We start from the raw sequence: 12051 nt of genomic DNA on the forward strand, positions 1-12051 counted from the left end.
CGCCCAACGTGGGGCTCGAACCCACGACCCTGAGATTAAGAGTCTCATGCTCTACCGACTGAGCTAGCCGGGCTGTTGAACTGAGTAAATATTGTTATTTTTATATATTTATTTAATGTCATGAATATTTAGAGTTGGTTAACGTTTAATTCTTATATTTTGGCTTAAAATGCTGCGACTAAGTAACAAATTAAAAAAAATTTTTTGCTCATCGTGCAGTAAAAAAAGATTGTGCTCAATATAGGCTTCTAAAACGGAGACAAAAATGTGATGTTAATTAAAATTATAATTTTTTTTGTTTCTTTGTTTATTTCGCCGTTTAAAATAATTTAATAATAAACTTTAAAAATATTTACAATTTAAAAGTATAGACAAGTAGAAGACATTATTTTGTTTTATCACCGAGCCCCATTCATACGTATTTACAATAACCAATAGTATATATTAACTACATGTCTAACTTTACATTAATTCCGTAAAGAAACAAGTTTTTGAAGGTTGTAAAGCCGGTAGCCGCAGCAAAAAAGAAAAATTTCTCGCGATGATAACTTTAAACATTAGACATTAATATTGAAATATTTATTTATAAACTGTTATTTGTCTGCTATTTAAAAACAGCTGTTTAAAAGCGTTAGTAGATAAAGAAAGTTAGAAGTTATTATATAATACAAAGATATTACATTTTTACTTTCCATTATGAAAGAAATCAAAAGTGTTGCTTATATAAATGGGTATATATTTTTAATGTAGGTTTTCAATTAAAAAATTTTAATTAGTTAAAAAAACTGTAACTTACAGTTAACAGTTACAGTTAAGGAATTTTCAGTAATCATATTTTTTTTAAAGAAGTAATTTTCTTTTTTGGCATAAATAGCATACAAATAATATTAAATATTACTATTATTATTTTTCATAAACCTTTGAACAAAACAAGCTTATTGAACTGTTGGCGTAATCCAATCTTTCCTCTATGCAATTCATTTCTAGTGTACAACTGAGGGGTCATCCATAAATGATGTCAGTAAATATAGGGGGGAGGGGGGAGGGGAGGGAGTGCTGAGAAGTTTGACACTAATTGACAATGGGGAGGGGGTTTTGAAGTCAAAATGATGTCAATTTAAATTATTTTTTTAGTTTTAATGAGCAGATTTTAACGGTATTTACATCTACTAAATGGTATAGAAATGATGTTTTGTTTGTGGGGAAATTAATATTAAATGTGGGGAATTGGATATTATATTTTATTAAATTATATATAATATAATATTATAAATTAATATAATATGTTTCCCAGAGACATCAAATAAATGACAACTACGAACGTAAAATAAAAACTACTATCGTTTTATTAATATATTACCATTTGACTGCGAATCAAATTATGTTAGAAATATTAACTCTTTGTATATAAAATTCACAATCGTTATTCGCTCCCTAGCGGATTATTAAATGTGGTTCAAAGTAAACTCCTAAAAGTAAACTCATAAATTTGTCATTTTTTGAAATTAAATTGTCGTTATTTCAAATACGAAACTCTAATTGCTCTCTAGTTGATTGTAATACGTGATGCAATGCAAACACATAAAGTCTATTGAAAATTCGAAACGATAATTTCTCCCTTGCGGGTTGAAGAAACTCTTTTAAAAAGCTTGCGCTAACAATGAGTAAAATCATTATTCTGATTGAGATGTAAACAATACTAATAAATCAATATTAAAATATGGATAAAACCGCATTACTTAACTTAATGATGGTCTAGTATGGAAATGCTCATCCCGATAAAAAAAAGGCTAATATCCAGAAAGAAGTCCATAGTATATGGAATTCATTAAAAGAAGAGAAACTGGTGCATAAGGATCTTGAATCAAGAGTAATGTATTTAATCAATTTATTTAATGAAAAGGCAATGAAGTTCAAGAGCAAGCAATTATCATTTTGGGCCAATACTCCAAAACAGTCTGCCCCCACATATACTCTACTTGAATTTGACAAGGTTTCGTCACAGTTTGTTGAGCCCACCAGCGATCTGTTATTGATGATCAACAAAGTGCATTAACTTTGAGTTTGTTGACCACGAAAAATCAAAAAAATGCAAGAACAATGGCTCAAGATTGACTCAATTCTGAGGTTGCAGCTTTAAATTGTGAAGTTGCTGGACTGCAGACTAGAAAGAGAAGTGGATTCATAGCTGAAGCTGAATAGGATGATTTGAAAAAGAAAAAGAAGAAACTAGCTTATCTATGTAAAGAACTGGCCAAAAAAAGTATGATCAGGCTCAACAAAAGAAAACTAGAGAACTGAAAAAAGCTAGAATGGAGGAAATCTGCTTGGAGCATCCAGAAGTCAAAGAAAAACTAAAAATCAGAAAGAAACCTGGTCGACCGTCATTAGAAGTAGATCAACCTCTTCTTTTGAAGGCGATTATGGATATTGCTCTCCATGGTTCGTCCGCTGATGAAAGACGTCGGTCAGAGGTTCTTCGGGTAATGATAGTCTTAGCTATGTTTGTTAATATTGTATTTGTTAGAATTTTACTCTTAATTAGTACTTGCACTATTGTAAATATCCTTGAAATGTTAACAACTAATTTCAAGATTTGATTTGAATATAATTTACGAAATAAATCCCGTTTTCTGTAAAAAAGTTAATTATATCCAAATATATTTCTTTATTATTTAGAGCATTAAAACTCTCGACAAATTGACATCCGAGATAAACAAAATTGGATTTGCAATCAGCAAGAGCGCCCTCTATACTCGTCTACTTCCGAGAAGTTACGCAACATTAGAAGGCAAAAAGCACGTCAAAGCAGTTCCTGTTAGACTAATTAGTCCTCAGAATGAATCTCATTTAAAACACGTTGACGGACTCTTTTGCAGTTCAACTATAAAAGATGTGGAAGAAGTTTGTTCTATTTTAGGGCCAGATGAAGTGTGTTTCATTAGCCAAGACGACAAGGCTAAAGTGCCAATTGGAATCACAGCAGCCAAAAAACAGGCGCCATTGCTGATGCATTTGGAGATCGGGTAACTCTCCCGTACCACGACTGGGTCGTGGCTGCTAAACACAAGCTTGTACCATCTGTATACGTTGGAATTACGATCAAAAAAGATGGTCACGAAAAAACAGATGCTGTTCTTATTCTAGACCTACCTACATTGCTGTTCGATCAGGAAAACACGCATCCCTGACCCCCTTCGCTCATAAATTAGACATTCAGCGGCTCTTGAATATTAAAGAAATCGACTCTATTACCAGAGATCCTCAAACTAATATGGTTAAGTCTATCGTTGTGTTTAGCGTCAATGGAAGACTCAACGAAAATCCCAGGTACCAGAAAGTAATTGAAATTAGGATTCACCACTTCTTGAAGAATAATCTTGACGCTCTTTTCATCATGACGAATGCTCCAGGTTGCAGTGCATTCAAAAGGGCTGAGCGACGAATGGCACCTCTAAGTAAAGAATTATCTGGGGTGATTCTTCTGCACGAACATTACGGAACTCATCTTGATTCTCAAGGTAATTACATTGACAGAAGTTAATTTGTAAAAATATTAATATAATTTTTAACCTATAATAACCAACAACGGTTATCCAACCATTGCAGAGTATATTGATCCAGACAAATCAGAGCTAGAATCAAGGAACCTTTTATTACAAGATCAACGTTGGAATGCCGATCATCTTCGTACAAGTCAATATTTTACTCAAACTGTGAAATGTGAAAATCGTTCTTGTTGTCGGACTATTAGAAGCTCTTACTTTACTCTAATTAGAAGAAGATTTCTTCCGCCACCTGTCCCTGTCAACCAAACGAGAGACGGGTTCAAAGCAGTAGATGTGTCTCAGAAGGAACAAAATAATTTTTTCCATCATCCGTCTTTATGCTCATCGCATCAAACATTGAAAGTATTCTTTCTCATACTGCCAAAGGATTTCCAATTTTGCCGTATGATGCTTTTTGTCCATCAATTCAGTCTAGCCTAGCTGATAGAATCTGTAAAAAGTGCAATATCTACTTTGCCTCTCAAGCTATGTTGAAAAAGCACGCTTCTATCCATTCTTCTGCTATAACTTTCCCTCTAATCAAAAGGGTCCAACCTGTTCGTATCGCTGCCAAGCGTCAGACAGAATTTTTGGCAGTCATCGCCTTGCAGAAGAGTTCGGAAACTCCTGAATGGTTAGATGAAAATGAAGTTGACGCAACGAATTTGATTGTACCTCAAGAATACGAAATCCTTTTAGAGCGCGGAGAGCATTCACTACCTATTGTTTCAATCAATGATCACTTCAACAACCCATGGGAAGATTATATTAAAGATATATAATACTATTTGCTTAGTTGATTACTTAATGAGATATCGACTATTATATAATATTATTTGATGAGATCTACTATTATATAAATGTATAATTTATTAAGAAAAAAAATCAATGGTTTTTAAGCATTTTTATCGTTTTTTAGGGGGGGAGTACACAAAAACTGTCATCATATATAACGGGGGGTCGGCCAAAAATTGACAGAGTTTGACAAAGGGGGGAGGGGGAGTCAAAAAATTGAGAAAAAACACTGACATCATTTATGGATGACCCCCGACCATATGAGTAAAGACGCAATGTTAAATATTTCTCTATAATTGTTTTAAAAGCTGTGAAGAATGCATGTCTTCAGTCAAAATCTTATGTTCTAAATCATGCATATTTAGTTCAGTAAACAGCGCATCATTTGCTAGTTTTTGATTTATGAACTGAACTAGAACGGTTTTAAGATTTTTTCGAGAAGATATTTTCAAATTATGAGGGTCTGTCCCACACACCAAAACTTTAAAAACATGCTCATATTTTTCGACAATCATAAAAATACTGCAGGATGGAAAGATTAAACCACCTCGATTTTTAAAAGATATTAAAACTTTTCCATGATGAACTGCAAAATAAAGAATAATGATGATCAGTGGACAAAGTCTTCTGAGAAATTAAACTGTTAGCAAACATTGTTAGAAAACTTTATAGAAAAATAATATGTCTGACTATAAGTTGTCTGACAACCAGCAAGGTCTTTAAAATAGTTTGAATCCTCACTAGATATTGTATTTTGTTCAACAAGAGGAGATCTCCTTTTACTCCACTTTAATAAAAAGATTGAGCCAGAAGATCTTTGGTCAAAAGAAAGGTAGTTGCTAAATTTTGATCCTATGATAGAGTTTCTTAATAAAATTCTTTTCAAAGCAGATCTTAACTGGCGTGCATCTGGATTGTTGTTGAAACCATTTTTGCCGTGAATACAAGCAAACAATAATTCAACGTGATCTTGTGACATTTTATATGTTAAAATAAATTTAAAAGGATTCTTATGTCTAGATAAAAGGTTAAGGGATAAATCTCTAACACTTGTGGCTGCTACAATGAACCCAAGTACAAATGTCTTTCTTTTGTGTTTAACTAATGGAATTTTAGATAGGTCTCATAAGTTAACTAGGTAATTTACAGATTTTTCTATGGTTTCAACCCATTTTGGAGCTCCGTTCAAAAACAAAGGTTTCTTAGATTCTTTTTCCAAAAAGTTTTTAGAGTTCAACAAGTCGAATAATTTGTCTAAAGTTCTAATAAAATTAATTGTGCCTTGGGCATCAATAAAAGTTGGATGACCTGAAACCATTAAAAACTCTATAGCATCAGCAACTGAACCACTTAGCGTTTGAGCTGCAATTTTAACATTCATTTTATGTCTGTGAAAGTCAATGTGGTAATTGTCAAGTTTATTTGCAAACTTAAATCCTTAATCTTCATGCAGTTTATGCAATGCTTTAATATGATCCCACTTAATATATTGATTTTGTTCATCAACAATTATACCGATACTACACAAAGCGTTTCGAGCTAATTTAAGCATATGACAAGGATCAGGGATATAATATATAGAATGATCTTATTCAGGATGGGGAAAACTACCATGTATCTTTATAATTTTACTTCCAAATGAACACCTAAGATTTTTCATAGCACTAAAGTTGGAAATAAGTCCATCACATGTTATACTCCAAACATTCAGATTATGAGTAGCGCATAAATCTAAAGCATTTTTAATTAAGCAACTTAAATCTGTTCAGAAAATTTTATCACACAATATGTAGCCTACAGGACATTTCCAATGGCCTTTCAATTCGACAACCATAAAAAGCAGTGCTTCTGTTGATCTTGATCATATACTAGAATATTGTTTCCAAAACTAGCAAAACCTTCATATGATCCAGTAACATTATCATACCGCAAAGCAGCCCTGATATGCATAGATCAAATATTAATGCGCATTCTTTGTATGATGAGTCCTTAAAGGTCTTATTTTGTAAAAATTTGAAAACATCTCCAAAAAACCCAGGGAACAATCTACAGATGAGCTTACGGCAGGTAATGAGAATGTAGATTTAACAAATTCGTTTGCTCTTGGGGAATAAAAGTGCAGTGTTAAGGCAAATTTTTTAACTTCATCAGAGTATCTATAACCCTTTTTTTTTTGCCACTATTTTTTAATTCAGACTTCAAAAGTTCTCGAGTCAGCCCAGAGAAGTTGTTCTCAAGTAATTCGGCAACATCAATGGAAATAATTTTTTTCTTCTCTAATTTTTGAATAACTTTGCTAAGTGAAGCAATTTTGTTATCTTTTCGTTTAAGCTTTTGTTTTAATATTTTAATCTTTTTTCTAAGTAATAGTTTTTTTGGAGAATTTTGTTTAAGTATTTTTTTCTAAATAGTATTTGTTTTTTCAGGGTTAGGGTTAGGGTCAGGCTCTGTTACCTCTTTATTCGAGATAGAACAAATTGTTTTTTTAACGTGTGATCACACGTTAAAAAATGGTACATCGATGTACCATCATTATATATCTGATTCCACTTGTTATTTTTGTTCAATGATACAAGTCAAATATTGAAGGCACGATATTTTTTTCAGAACACGTTTCCCATTCTCTTGGCACTCAAAATCTTCTAATTTAGAATGTTTACTGCAGATTCTACTATATTTACTAGGTGTAATATGTAAACATTTAGCTGCCGTTGCCCATTTTTACAAAGAATTTCGTCATTTAAAGGAAATCTGTGAAAAGAAATTAAACTACTTATATCAGACCGAGCAATTATTAACCATATTTATTATTCTAAATAATAAAGAGTATTATTTTCAAAACTATATCTTTCTTGTTTTATAAATACACACACAGGCACACACATTATCCCAGACTTTATCATATAAAATATCATTTGAATATATATATATATATATATATATATATATATATATATATATATATATATATATATATATATATATATATATATATATATATATATATATATATATATGTATATATATATATATATATATATATATATATATATATATATATATGCATATGTATGTATGCATACATATATATAAATATGCATATATATATATATATATATATATATATATATATATATATATATATATATGTATATATATATATATATATATATATATATATATATATTTTTATATATATATATGCATATGTATGTATGCATACATATATATAAATATGCATATATATATATATATATATATATATATATATATATATATATATATATATATATATATATATATATATATATATATATATATGTATGCATGTATACTCACATTATAGTATATATGATATAATCTGGAACAAGTTTAAATAAATTTTATGTCTCGGTATTCATAAGTAAATATTTAAAATACATATACTTCTGTTATTTTCCGAAGGTTCAAAATCTTTTTCCATTAAACTAAAATTACCAGCTTAGCAGTTGTTTTTTATAATAGAAAGTTAAAAGTAACTGACGTTACTTTTAACCTACATTTATAAAATTATCCAATACTAAAGCATTTCACAAAATCATTCCAATTAGACACTTTTAAACACATTTTTTAATTTAACTGACACAAATATTTTTTTGTTTTGTTTTATTTTTGCTATTCGTTTTTCCGTAATATCTGTTAACCAATCAGATGCTGGTGGCAAAACAAGTTATTATCCAATCATATGCCGGTGGCAAAAAAATTTTGCTTCACTTTTTTTCAGAAGTTAGACATCTAGTTAATATATATAATTGACAATAAACGTAATATACATAAGCGTAGAACGCGCTGGGGCTTGGGCCCCATCCGGAAATTTATCGCCGGGGCTGTGACATGGCCGACGACCACCGAGAGAGGGGATAAGGGCGACAATCACGGTTGCTGCCCTGCTGCTCTCGGCGGCCCTGCCAACGGCACGGAATTTGAAGATGAGGGGCGCAATCGTCAATTTTTAAAAAATAATTCCTCGATAACTATAATTTTTTTAAATTAAAAAAAAACGGTCCTTCAGAAAAGAAGTTGGAGAGGGGCACGTGCCCCCTGCCCCTCCCCCCCCCCGTCTTTTGTTTTGTTTTTGTTTTTTATTACATTTTAAAGCATTACGTTAATATTTCATAAAATTTACAAGCTAAAATAAAATAATATAAACAATTACAAGTGAAGATATTTAATATCTAAATATTAATATGCTAATTTAATTGTAGTAGTAGTAGTGTCGTTTCACTTTCGTTTTTAAAGTAGTTTCTTGGCTTTTCTGTACGCAGTTCTATATTCCACGCGGTCTTTCAAGGAAGGTCTGCAAACAAATTAGAGCTGATAAATTTTTAGTTTTAAGAAGAATTTATGTTGTTCATTGTTTAATTCTAGAATAAACATTTAAATAATGTTTGTCTACATAATCTTGCGTACCCAGTGAAAAAGCGCACATGGGATACGCGTGGATTTTTTCCATATGTAACCCATGTGGGGATTATTATTTTGTCCCATGTGGGTTTCATATGGTAAATTGCACATGGATTCCATATGGTAAATCCCATATGGGATACGCTTGGGTTTTTACCATATGTAACCCATATGGGGATTATTAGTTGTGGTGTCTCGTATGTTAAATCCCACATGGGTTTTATATGGTAAATCCTACATGGGATATAGGAGGAAAATACTACATGTTATAGATCTTAAACGCAACGTGTATTTTAATCCAAATGGTATAAAAGTAGTCAATACTAGACAAATGAAAGTCCGAATGCTTCTATGATAATTTTTAAAATTCCTTTAATTAATAAATTACTTAAATAGTAATTTAAAATTAATCATCGAAGCTTTCAGAGAGGCTTAACTTAATCTGGTATTTGCTACTTTATTCCATTTGGAATTCAAAATGTGTAGCATTTTTGATCTTTTACATGTGATGTTTCCACCTATAACCTATGTGGAATTTACCATAAACTATTATAACGAAATTTTATAAAATTAAAAAACGCGTTGCAAAATGAATTTATTTTAAATTAAATGCTATTCATAAATACATTCAAAATGAATATTAAAAATATTATTCTTTCTTTTGCGATTTACACGCCGTTTTTTGTCGATTGAATTAATTAAATCGCTTCGGCTTGCATAATACCAAGGTTTTAGTATCTTCTAACTTTCTTCAAACATTTTCTTAAAAAAAAAAAAAATACAATTATATATAAATATATATATATATATATATATATATATATATATATATATATATATATATATATATATATATATATATATATATATATATATATATATATATATAGAGAGAGAGAGAGAGAGAGAGAGAGAGAGAGAGAGAGAGAGAGAGCATCGTTATTAGTTCTTTTGCGATTCGCACGTCCACCTCTTCACCTCGAATTTATAAAATAGATGGTCAAAGCTTGCTCCATAGGTAGGTTCTCAGCATAACAATGCTTTTTTCTTTCACTTTCTAAATAGAAATATGGCAAGTTAATTATTTATTTTATCTAAATCATATAGTCATCTATGCATAATGATGTCAGATGATGACCTTGTTTATTGAACACCATCCCCCTTTATCAAACTCGGTCAATTTTTAGCCATCTCCCATTGAAAATGATATCAGTTTTTGTTATCATGTTATGATGGTATATCTGAATTGTTAATATAATATAAAAAATGCATATACCTTCAATTTTTTTCTGGTTCAATTATACATTTATTCTCAACAGTACTTAATTGAAGTGAAAAGAAAAAACATAAAATGTTCTTTCAGATAAGCAAGCTAAATTCTGAATTTAAATTGTCCTATGATCCTCTACAGTTTTAAGCAACAAAAGCAAGAAGTTTTTAGACCACATTGTTGGTGTAAATACCTCTAAAACCTGCTTATAGATAGCAATAACTGTTTTACTTTTTTTTTAAATAAAACATTCTACTTTTTTTTTTTAATTCAATTTTTTGTTTGACATTGTTTTGGCCTCAATATACCCTTACCATTGTCAATGGGAAGGGGATGTTGTGGGCAAAACAATGTCAAACAAAACATATATTATTATTTTTACTTTATTTACGACACCATTTGATATACAACAAACCCTTACAAAGCTTACAATAAGTTAGTTAAGATTCAATCTGAGTTATTGAAACATATTAAATTTAACATCAATAGAAAAGTAAAGCTGTCATAAAGTAAAAATAAAATTAAGTTACTAATAAAATCACGTTCAACAATGATAAACATTCTTGCTGTAGTAAAAAATAGTACCAATTAACAAATTTGAACAAATAAATTATAAAATTAACAAAAACAATGAACAAATAAGAACTTTAACTAAATCTTGAATTTGAATTGATTGGTACTAATTTGTTTAAACATAACCTTAAAAAATAAGTTTTTATAATAAATTATATGTATAACTAGTTATACATATAATTAACTATCAGGAGTTATATGTATAACCTTATGCATTTTAAAGCATATTATTTTATTTATACATTACTTTAGATCATATTACTTTGAAAACTGGACCCAGAGACTTTATTCCCAATAACACTGTGGTACTCCAGATTAAAAATTGAAAAGTCACAGAAAAAAGTCACAGAAACCCAACCCCCCCCCTATTTTTTCTTTTTTAATAAAGAAAATTGGGAACTCTTTAACTTTCAAACCTTCATTTCTTTGTGGGACACTGTAGTGTCCCATGCATGCATGCTTGGTTTTTGACAACATTTGAACTTGCATCAGTTAATTGTTTGCAGATAATATACTCAAGAACTATATTCAAATAACTACTATATTATCCTAATATGTCTATTTTTTTTTTTTTTTTTTTTTTTTTTTTTTAGTATTGTATTTGCCGATTGAAAATAATTTACACTCGTAATTTATAAAAACAAATATTTACATGACTGGGGCTTGAAGAAGACAAAATTCATCTTATCATTAAGCCCCCCCAAAAAAATGCATATTCATCAAATAAAATGTTTTAACAAAATGCAAAAAATAAAATATATAACGTTTAAAATATTTAGTAATTCAAAGAGTATTTATATTTAAGAACTGATTAGTAAAATAAGATGATATATAAGTATTAATATTACAAAAAGAATTTACAATAACTTTTTTTAATAAAAATTGAAATTATAAAATTTTACAATATTTTTAGTAATTAGTATTTCAAATAATAAAACTTAAAAAAATCGTTTGTAAATTCAAAACTTATAAGATAAGAAATACATTTACAATAGCAGACTATTGTTTAGAATATTAAATATAATATTAAAGAGTAATTAGTAGGTTAATTTTTGTTTTTGTTTGCTAGTTTAAAAAGCTTTTTAGAAGAACTTTAATTCATTTTCATGTATCATCAGTAATTGCTTAAGTTTTGTTTTAAACTGGTTTAAAGAATAATTAGATTTCAGCTCATTATTTAATATTGTATTCCACAGCTTAGGACCTCGGTTAGCAATTGAGAATTTGGTTGCTGAATAATGTGTTTTGGATTGAATGTAATTGTTTTTTGAAAATCTGGTAGGGTATATGTGGTTTATTTTTTCAAAAAGTGAATTAAATAACATTGGTGATATTTTTTTATCAAGTTTAAACATGAAGATAAGAATATGGTAAAGGTTTAGTTTATATACATTTAGAATATTAAGTTTATTAAATAATGTT

General features: G+C 29.5%; 1 non-coding gene across 1 annotated transcript; it reads right to left on the reverse strand.

Moving 5' to 3' along the window:
- trnak-cuu (transfer RNA lysine (anticodon CUU)) lies at window positions 1-73 on the reverse strand. Its single transcript has one exon. It is a non-coding gene; the product is annotated as a tRNA-Lys (tRNA).
- Between the last annotated feature and the right edge of the window lie 11978 nt (window positions 74-12051).

This window comes from Hydra vulgaris, chromosome 06 (assembly GCF_038396675.1).
Source record: "Hydra vulgaris chromosome 06, alternate assembly HydraT2T_AEP".
Lineage (NCBI taxonomy): Eukaryota > Metazoa > Cnidaria > Hydrozoa > Anthoathecata > Hydridae > Hydra > Hydra vulgaris.